Source organism: Chinchilla lanigera, unplaced genomic scaffold (assembly GCF_000276665.1).
Source record: "Chinchilla lanigera isolate Chin_1 unplaced genomic scaffold, ChiLan1.0 scaffold00039, whole genome shotgun sequence".
In the NCBI taxonomy this organism is placed as follows: Eukaryota; Metazoa; Chordata; class Mammalia; order Rodentia; family Chinchillidae; genus Chinchilla; species Chinchilla lanigera.
Genome location: NW_004955440.1, coordinates 9021890 through 9033106, shown reverse-complemented (window position 1 = coordinate 9033106; position 11217 = coordinate 9021890). Strand labels below are relative to the sequence as shown.

Genomic DNA, 11217 nt, shown 5'->3' with positions numbered 1-11217 from the left:
AGTCATGGCTTAAAAATTCTTCCAAGCAGTAAAGGGAAATGTTTTGAAATGCTACTGTAAGAAAGTACCACAAATAAACTAGCATAAATAAAAGCTTATTGTCTCACAGTTCTGAAGGGTAGAATTCTGAGATCAAGTCATGTGCAGGGTTGAGGGCTCTGAGAAAGCTTTATTCCATGGCTGTCCCTTAGTTCCTAGAGATCTGCTTGTACTTTTTGGTGTCCCTTGATTTATACATGAGGTTCCCCTGTGATTTCTGTCTTCATCTTCATGTGTTGTTTCCCCCATGTATATCTATCTCTATCCAAGTTTTCCATTCTGATGAGGATATCAGTCAAAATGAATAAGGGACCATTCTACAGCCTTCATTAGAACTTGATCCCTGCTGTAAATTCTCCATTTCCAAATCAAATCTTATTCTAAATTACTTGTTGCAAGCAGGAGCTCCATTTAAAAAAAGAAAATTTACAGGGGAAGGCCTAAACCATAAAACTAAACAGCTATCAGGAAAGGTGCTAAATTGCAATTCCAATTTAAAAGACTCCCCCTTACAGTTCTGGATTGAAATTACTTGCTTATGTATTTATCTCCCAACTATGGTGTCTGACAGGAGCCACTGTAACATTTTCAGGATTTGACACAATAGGAACAAACGGTGTGTGCTTCGTTAATGAATAGATCTTTGAAATTCCAAACAAATTTGAATTTTTGCTTGAAAAATGCACTCACATGTTATGACAAAAGAGCCCACATGCTGAGGATCAGAGTAATTTCCACCAGAGCCTGACCTCTGATTTTAGTAAGTTGCATGACTGTGAGTAAATCATGTAACATTTCTCAGCCTCAGTTACTACTCCATAAAGTTAGTCCTCATTAAATGAGCCCCTTATCTCTTCTTCCATTGAAATTTTATGCTTCTAAATATTGCCCTGCAGGGGCTGGGGATTTAGCTCAGCGGCAAAAGCGCCTGCCTGGCAAGCGCAAGGTCATGAGTTCGGTTCCCGGTACCGGAGAAAAACCAAAAAAATAAATAAATAAATAAATAAATAAATATTGCCCTGCAGTTCCAACTATCCCCAACCTTTTTGTCTTCCTAGCTAAAGACATCAGCTATCCCACTACATCTTTTCTGATCTCTGTCCAGAAGTTTAAAATCCCTCAATGTCTAATGAAGGCATGCTCTCATGTGGCCTTCTCTTCTGATCTATGACTAGGTCTACACTTAGATACTACATAATTTATCATCCAAACTGGGATGCTTTTCAAAGATAATATGAACTACGAATAATTTAGTTAGATCTACAGGTATGAAAGGCACATGTCTCAGAGAAAATTCTAGGTAAAATTTCTCTTTATTTTGTCTACCATCTATTGACAGACACATTCACAAATTGCTGAAGAATGTTTAGCAATTGTAGAACTGGTAACAGAAAAAGGTATTAGGGGTTAGAGCTAAGAGGTGAATTTTTTGACCATTTTTCCTGAATGTGACTCCCCAACCCCATCTATTGCAATGCATAGCATTTTAAAATATTCATAAGTGTTAACAAGAGTTCTCAAGAACTAAAAGGATCATTGGAGTTGTAAAGACAGAACATGTGTAGATCTGCTAAGTTGATGCTTTACAGATTTTGTGCCAGAAGGAACATACATGGAAATTCATTTGTCCTTTGTCCTTAAAAACAGTCAATTTCTTGTACCTCTGTTTGATAAAGTAGAATAAATTCAAACTCTCTTCCCACTATAGTATGCAGGACTTGTGTTCTTGTGGTCAATTCTAGTTCTGTCCCTCTTTCTAAGTGATTATCTTTATTTATGGATGAGGCCTCTTGCTCATGTATGTATTCTTTACTCAGTTTTAAACTGTCAAAATTGACATATAACTTTCTCTTCCTTAAAGTTAAAAAAGAAAGAAAATCACTAGGTCCCTTTGACAATGAAAAACCTTACAGATGCCCTGGCCACACAGAAAAACATTGTACAGCGTAGTACACACCCTTCTCTCAAAAAGCTTTGCCCAGTGACGCAGCCTGAGTTTTCTCACTTGCCTTGCCTTCTATCCCTTTGGAAACAATGTTTCTTTTTTGTTCTTTTTTTTTTTTCTTTTAGTTTTGACAATTTATACACTAAGATTATTGCAATTCAGTGACATTCACTAAGGTTATGTGCCTATCAAGCATAACATTTAGTCTAAAGTCTGCCCAGCTTTGAGGCCCAGCTGTTCTCCATGGTTCCACTGTGCAAAGTTGTCTTGAAGGATGACAGTGGTCATCAACTGTCCTCCATTCAGCCCAAACCAGCCAGCCCAGGGGTCACCATTTGTTCAGCAGCAGGCCCCATCTTTCCTTTGGAGTGATTTGTCCAGGAATTGTCCAATCAGACTCAATCCTGGGCCTCCCATTTGAATCATTACAAAAGATATTCTCTTTTTCATGGTGCAGCTGAAAGGTTGAGATATAAACCTGGAGACATCCTGAGTCATCTTGCTGTTTTAAGAGTGCCGAGAATGGTGCTAACAGAGAAGCCACAGGCTCAGAAAACAATCTCTGATTCACATTCAGATCCCGCTGCCCCTGTTTATTTCCAGTTGACCAAACTGTAAATTTCTTGCCTGGGTGCATGCATGTAGGGGAGATATAAACTAGTATGAGGTAGGTTTCCAATCTTTTGCATTTCAAAATAAGTCCCCCGTTTATTTAAAATGTATAGTTCAAACATTGCTGATGTGATACAAGTACTCTGTAAAACAGTTTGGCAGTTCTTCGACATATTAAACATGATAGAAGTTATAATGAGACTGTGGGAATTCAAGGTATATGTCCACGGACAGTCTCACAAACAAATGTCACAGCAGTGTTCATGACAGCACACAAGTCCATCAGCTGATGAGTGGACAAGCACAACGTGGTCTATCCACACAAGGGAGTAACATTTGGCCATAAAAAGAAATAAAGGATTCCTACGGGCTAAAACATAGATGAATCTTGCAAACATTGGGCTAATTGTAAAAACACTCATTGTGGAAAAAAAAGACCCAGAGTTTATTGCATTTCTTTAAAATGTCCAAAATAGGCAAATCTAAAGAGATAGAAAGGCTACCAGTCAATGCTAGGGATGGACAGAGGGTGAAGAAGAAAGGAGACTGACTGTGTGCAAGGTTTCTTTGGGGGGGTGACAATATTTATCCTCAAAAGTTAGATAGTGGATCTGGTTACACATCTCTGTAAATATACCAGAAACCAATGAATTGTACACTCTAAATGGGTGACTTGTATGATGTGTAAATTATATCATAATAAAGGTGCCATGATAGCTTAGGTTTTAAAGTTTTAATTACACTTACATTATAGTTCAACGTTACTATTCTACTTCTGAATATACAAAATTTAGAGTGTATGAAAGATTTCTTCCAATTAGAAGATTTGAAATTGTCTTACACAAAACACTTTACAATATTTTTAATGAAGATAAAAATCATCAAAGAAAGGGGCTGGGGGTTTAGCTCAGCGGCACAGCGCCTACCTGGCAAGGGCAATGTCCTGAGTTGGCTTCCCGGTACCGGAAAAAAAAAAAATCATCAAAGAAATATTACAAAGAAAAGATAAAAACAAGCTCAAAATTATACAAAACTAAACAAGTTCAAAATTGATCCTTCAGGAGACATAATTTTAATTTTCTTCTAATTTAGTTAACACCTATACAATAATATTTACATCAGTCTATATGTTTTATACAGAGAAACACTCTAACACAGTAGTGTCTCATAATATTTTGGCAAGCACCAATGTGATGCTTCAGGATTCTAATGCATTAGCAAAATTTTCAACTCAGACAAGTTTAAAAATGTCTTCAATGTTGAATTCCTTCAACTCTGTGTCCTTTTAAAGAGCCAATTTCAATGACTATAGCTGCTGAAAAGTCTTTCCATTGATGGACTCTGGCGTACCTTCCTTTCCTCCGTTACCTCCTTTAAAATTAGAATTCTTTCTCCTGGTGCTGGAATTACTGTTCCTAAATGAGTCTGGTCAGGTATCAGCTTGTCTCCAGAATCAGTCATCTTTACAACGGCTGTGTATTTGTCAATTATCTTCTGAAGGACGTCTTTTTTCTTATGGTATTTCTCTCTAAGTTTTTTGGTTATAATTTTCACAATGATTTAAGGCTGTCGCTAAAAGTATGTTCCAGAAATTCTTTTCTTTTCCTTTTCAATCTCCATGATTTGGTCCAGTGCAGATTTCTCTCTCTTCCTCGCCTTAGACTGAGCTGTGCTCTGGGAAGATGCTTTTCGTTTCACTGGTGCTACACTCCTGAGAGTCTTGGGTGCACTTGGCCCCAAAGAACTTGATTCGGAAGATGTTGCTCCTGATGAACTGCATGCTCCTTTACTCAGATTAAATGGAACTTTCTCTTCATCATTTTCTCTGCTTAATTCTGTGAAGACAGGGGCCTCCTGCTCCTTTCCCTCCAGGCCTCTTTGCACTCGTTCTTCAATACATTTGGCAGTTTTGTTCTTCATCATCAAGGTCCTGCTTCTTCTTTTTTAGCTCCTGCTGCTGGAGAATGGTCTCTGGGTCACTGTCTATGTACAGAATATATCAGCCTTTGGGGGTCTCATCCACTCTGCACAGGCCTTTTCTGCCCAGCCGCTTACTAAAGTCAGTCAGCGTTTCCCACCAAGTAGCATTCATATGGATGTGCTCCTGGTGGCTGATGTACTCATTTTAGACAAAAATGTTATTGACTCGCTTGGAGCAGAAGCATCTTCTGAGGAGTTCTAGAAAGTCATTGCAGAATTCCTCTGAAAAATAATCCACAAACTGCTGAGGATTTTCTGAAGCCAGCAATAGTTGTCTCTGATGAAATTATGACATAAAATGACACTTAAAGCCATTCTCATCCTGGCATTGCTTCTGATACATCTGGCAATACTAGTGCAGATTTGAAGCCCCTTGGGCTTAATCCTATTGGCGATGGCCTTGCGTGCAAGAAAGTGAGATTTCCCTGTCACTTCGGTGACCACTTTCAGGAGAAGGGAATCCTGGCAACCGGAAACAGAAGTGGACTAGGGCGATAGGTAGGACAAAGCTGACAGCCAGAAAAAGGTAGATCTGGGTAAGAACACAGCGTTTCTATCTTGCTTCCAATTTTACCACTTACCCCGCCAGGTTTGTCTATCTGCCACTTTCACTCCACATCCAGTTCAAATTTTTTCCCCCTTACGATAAGTTGTGCTTTCCTCATCTCACACTTTCAGTTTCAGTTCACTGATGCCCACTGAGTTCCCACTAGAATATTTGGCCAAATAATGATATTTATCTTTCTTATCAATAAATAGAAGAGAAAGAGATTCTCTACTGCGAATGAGATCACCATATCCATTATATTGGGAGAGTTTTACAGTAGGGAAATTGATTTTTTTTTCCTGTCTTAGAATTGGAAAACAACGCTCTGTTTTTATTTTTCCCTAGTGTGTATATTTTCTCTATGTGCAAATGTGAACCAATAAGATTAAATTTCTTGTGATTGCTCTTAACTTCATTCGGTTCTGTTCCCCATCCACTCTTCTGCCCCACCCAGTCTTGAGCTTAGGAACCATGTCAGGTAATGAAAAGTCCTGTGAGGCAGGTTTCCTTCATGTGTAGTCAGATGAATCAGAGTGTGGAGTGTAACTAGAGAGACCACTAAGTAAGAAGGGAGAACTTAGCAGGGAACATAGATAAAATTATTTAATATGGGATGAGGCAAGCACAGAGTGAAGGAGGAAGGAAAGAGGAAAACTGTGGCACTTCCTGGAAAAAAGAGAAAGCCTAGCAGGTGGAGACTCTAGCACCTGCTGAATTTGAGCATGTGGAGGGGACTGGAATGCTCCCTATCATTCCTGTGCTATGACTTGCACATCCTTTAATATTCTTGAGTGCTCAAAATAACACAGAATTTTTAATTAATGTGACTTCGTGAGTTGTCTGTCTATGTATAAGATTCTTTAGGCAAGATCAGAAGCTCTAGAATTAACACTGTAATTGTGCTTAACAAGTGTGATAGAAATAGATGTGAGTGAGAAAGAGAGAAAGAGAGAGACAGAGAGAGAATTTATAATTGTAAAAATTTCCTTTGTTTTCTTTGAAAAGGATGATAATTAGGACAAAAAATATTTTAAAAATTCAGAATAAGCCACAGTTTATATTTCATAGTAGTTCTCATCATCCACAGTTTTGGCTTTAAAGTTTATTTTGGTTCACAGTTTGCAGAGGTTTCAGTTCATAGTTGCTTGCTCTAAGGTAGGGTGGTATGACAGAGAAGCCTTGCTCACGGCATGGCAGTCAGGAAGCAGGATAGGAGAGAGATCCTTCCAGAATCAAGGGACAAGGGGAGGACAGAGACCATTCCAGCTTACAGTCCCAGTGACTCACCTCTCCAGCGACACTTCCCCACCCAATAGCATTTTTAGCATAAACTCATCTGTGGGCTGATCTACTGATTAGTATCAAAGCTCCACCTATGATTGTAATGCATGCATGTGTACAGTTCCAGAAATCAGCAATTCATAAGTGTTAAATTGTTCTTACCATTTCAGACTTCCAGATTCAGTTCATTGTTGACTTTTGAATACCTATCGGAATATATGACCAAAGAAAAATAATCATTTCTCTTAGTAACAGACAGAATGAACAGAAAGAGACCCTGGACTCTGAGTGAGGTCACTATATTATAAAAGTCCGAGGGTGATGAAATCTCAGAGTCCCTCTCTTCCTCTAAGAGCTTGAATTACCCCATTTTCCAGCCGAACCACATGGTGTACACTACCAGCCCACAGCACAGTGCTATGTCTAGGCAACATTTATTTTACTTATTACCCCATAGTCCAAAAGTGGTGATTCTGGAAATTCATAGATGGTAAAAAGAAGCCATAAAGTCTTTCCTCTAAATGGAAAGGTAAACAACAGAAAAGAAAATCAAACCCTGAAATTTCAAAGATCTCTCATAAGAACAGAAAATTTCAAAGATCTCTTATAAGAACAGAACTTCTGTGAAGTTCTGAAGAAAAAATATGTACTAGTTTTTCTTTCACACTTCAGACTGTTAATGTTATGACAACAGTGTGTGTTGAGAGTTCAGTTAAGAGGAAAAAGAGATTAAAATTGTGGGTGGGAGGCGTGAACAGAAAACGTGTTTCAGTTGAATGTAACATGTCCCATTGGAAAGTATCAGGCTCCACCAAAGCTTCAGCAAGATACACCCAAACAATGGCACCAAGCCCTGAACTTCAAATCAGAGGTAAGTGGACTAAAACACAAAAATTATTTGAAAGGTTACTATTGTTAATTATTGTGGTTTGGGGTTTTTGCAAGGGGAAAGCCCAAAGGTCAGTGGTGAAAGCTAGAAAGTCTGTGACAGCAGGATGAAGGATCTGTGCTAGCAAGCTGAAGGATCTGCACTGGATCCAGAAAGCAGTGCTCAAAATAAGAACCAGCTCTCCTTCAAAAAGTACCACAGCCATCCTCAGCAGCAGTGAGGTCCTGAGCCCCTCTAGTGATCAGGACTGCCAACTTCCCATCAGGAAAGCCAATGCAACAAACTTCCTCAGGGAACTGAGGAGTGCACCATCTTCCCCTCTGGAGCCAGGGAGCAATGATCAGAGTGAGGACCAGAGCTGCTCCAAAGTGAACGGAGGCTATTCTCAGTGACAACAAGGTCCTGAGCTCCTCAGACAATGAGAATAGCAGAGTTCATCAGGAAAGCCAGCATGACAATCTCTTCCAAGAAACCCAATAGCTCCTTACAGCTTCTAACAGCACTCAACAGCTTTTCTTAGCTCCCCACAGCCTCTGTCAGTCCCAACAGCCTCCACATCTTCTTCTCCAGTTCTGTCTCTTATGCTGCTGGGTACAGTCCTCAGGTGGACCTCCCACACCCAGCACCATGCTGGTTCAGTTCAGCTGGGTGTTACAAGTTGACCAGCAGTTGTGAATCCAGCACATTAATCTTTTACTGTGCCTTATTTACAAATTAAACTTGATCATATGTTTGGTCATGTACAGGAAAACACAGCATAATTTGTTATAGGGCATGGTACATTTGCCTTTATCAGGCATCCACCAAGGTTTTTAGAATTTATTCTCCTTGGATTGGGGGAGGGAAGCTACTGTAAGGGACTGTGATTCATTTGTGACATTCACAAAATCTAAAAGACCATTATATTTTCCTTTTAAAAATTATATTCCTTTGTTTATTTATTTATTTATTTATTAAGTTACGTGACCTCCCTCAATCCACTTATCCATACAGGTGGATTATTTGCTCTTCTCGAAAGCTTTTATACCACAAGACTGACCAGTCTTTTATACAATGATGAAAAACTCACTGTGATTATATCACCCTGCAAAAATTTCCCATTTTCACGAATATAATTTCATAATTAGAGAGTAAAAATAAAAACAGCAGATGGGAAAGAGAGCAGAGACAGCAGACCGCAGCATCATCCCTTGGATGGCTGGGCAAGCAGATTGTGGGCAACTGGAAAACAGCAACCAAACTGCCAACAATGAAGTCACCAATCAGGATCAATTGACTGTCATGTCATGACCCTGCACACATTTCTCATAGACCCTGGTCCCTTCCTTCTTTTGAATGAAATACAAGGCATTTTTAAAAATAGAATAGACCAGAAGTTAAAGAGGTGCACAATTCCTGTGCCTTCACTCTTGCCTATACAATTCATATTACTCGTGTCTAATATGAAAAGAAGTCACATATTTATATTTTTAAAAAACTGAGTCCTCCATTTATTTCACAGGTTACATAATAAAAGTCAATTCTACATGTCTTATTTAAGTGTAATATGCAATTTAAAAATTACTGGGATAAAAGAGAAAGTTAAATCCTTTCAGCTATAGAATGTTGCTAACAATCTACAGAATGTATAGAGGAATACAAATTAACAATTTGTATTGCCTGATTCTGACTAATTTCTTACATTTTTAACTATATTTAAGAAATATTTAATCACTAACTGAACAAATAGGACTAAAATTCTCAGTAGATGCATTAGGGGAAATACTTTTCTAGACTTATAACTCTAACTACACCACCATTCCCAAATTACCTGCAACAAGGATTGTAAGATCAAAAGTAATTTAAAGAATTTTTAGATAAAGTGTTAAACATGAATCAGATTCCTATTGTTAAATTAAGTGCAACCAGATGGCCAGAGACATATAAGAATGTAGCAGCTCCCAGAGGAACACTGTTGATCACATGACAAGAATGGCAGCTTTGAGGAGTCCTGCCAGCACAAAGGCTGGAAGCGAGGTAGACAGAAAATCAGTGTGTGCACACCAAGTGCTTTGCGATGATGTGCCAAAGGGACAAGCACTGTCACAGGACAGGAGACAAGGGAATGCAGGTTATCACAAACTAGATACTAAAAATGAAAACATTAGTGTATCAGTCAGGGTTTTACTGGAGAAACAGATATAACACAGGATGTACAAATTATAAGAAATTACAAGATTGGCTTATGACAGTCAGCCAGAGAGGTGTATGGGGAAGTGTGTAGAGAGTGTCTGCACACTGAAGACCAAAGGAATCAGTCCAGGGTCTGGAGTTCACTGCAGAGTTCCGTGCAAGTCCGTACCAGAAGGCCAATGAGTCTGCGATGGAAGGCTGAAGGATCCAAGGTGGAAGCCAAAGAGTCTGCGCTAGAAACCAGGAGACTAAGTCCAAGTTGAAGGTGAAGACTGGAGCTCCTCCAAAAAGAATGGAAGTACCTCTGTCCTTCTTCATTTCCCTTTTATATTATCTAGGTGATGATCCACCCTAGGGTGGCTCCTCTACACCCTAAGGTGTAGAATTCTGGGCCAATTGATGAGCCAAGTTTACTTATGCTTCTAAACTTCTCAAGTTGACATAATCAATCAACTACTACAATTAGCAATAATTAAAACAACAGCTACTGCTCACTGTACACTTAATTCATTAAAGTTTACAGTAATCTGATGAATTTGTATTGTCCTTCAGAATTATAGCTATAGAAGTATATTTTGTATAAACTGTATGTCAAAAATTATAGAACTACTAAACCATAGAACTCAGCTTTATTGAGTTCTTATCAACTTTCTTGATAAGACATTTTCTTTGATATGTAACAATTTCTGCTTGGAAATATATAGTCATACTTTTGAGATTGCTGTAGAACTATATAAGCCCATGGGGGGAGCAGACAGATGAATCCAGATAGATACTGGATGAGGTTAATAAATTTGAGAATGGGAGAAAGGTGGTTAGGGTGGCTCAAAAAGTAAGACTTTTGCAAACTTTTATATGTGGAACTGCTATTTGTTCCATTTTTGGAAATTTTTATTTTAATTTATATTAGTTATTATGCATACTAATTAAATACAGTATAATATTTTGATACATGAATACAATGTACATGATCAGGTCAGCACAACTGGTATATCTATCACCTCAGACATACATAATTTCTTTGATTTGTAAACATTAAAATTCCTTTCTGCTAGCTACTTTGAATTAATTAATTCTTTTCAACCATAGTTTTTCTCTGGTATTATAAGACTTAGTTACTTTTACCTCATTGATGACACAAAATACTCTAAACCCAAAATTAAAGAAGGAAACGTATATTTAGCTCAGTTTATGGAGGTTTCAGTCTGTAACCTGCTGGCTCTAAAGCAGGGTGACATTGCACAAGGGCAACACTTCAAGGACAGAAGACATCAAATGCAGCAAAGCAAAAAGATGAGGGAGATCAAGCCTCTTTTTCTCCCTTATACTGTGTGCAGATGCTCTGCTGTAGAATAGATCCTTTATACCCACACTATCTCTATGCCCTTCTCTTGCACAGGATGAGGATGTTTACAAAGTGAAGACCCTGGCCCTCTGCTGAGTCAGTTAGTTAAATTTCTAATCTTCCCAAGTTGATACAATGTGTCAAGTATTACAATCCTCCCCTTATCACCTTGGCAACCAGACACATTTGTTTTAACCATTTCCAGATACAAATACATGTTTATTCTTACCATTTCACAATTTGAATGTTATAACGCAGGTTTAACAACGCTTAAGAAACAGTATTAAATCTATCAACATTATATTGCATTAGAACCATAATATTCTGCCCTGGCTCCCCAAAGACTCACATGTCCCTTTATGAAAAAGACATTTAATCTATCTCTGAGAGTTGCCACAGTCCTAACA

At 38.4% G+C, this 11217-nt stretch overlaps 1 pseudogene; it reads right to left on the bottom strand.

Annotated features, from left to right (window-relative positions):
* Positions 1-3827: 3827 nt before the first annotated feature.
* The window catches only part of LOC102017390, a 36392-nt pseudogene continuing 29002 nt past the window's right edge, over positions 3828-11217 (bottom strand).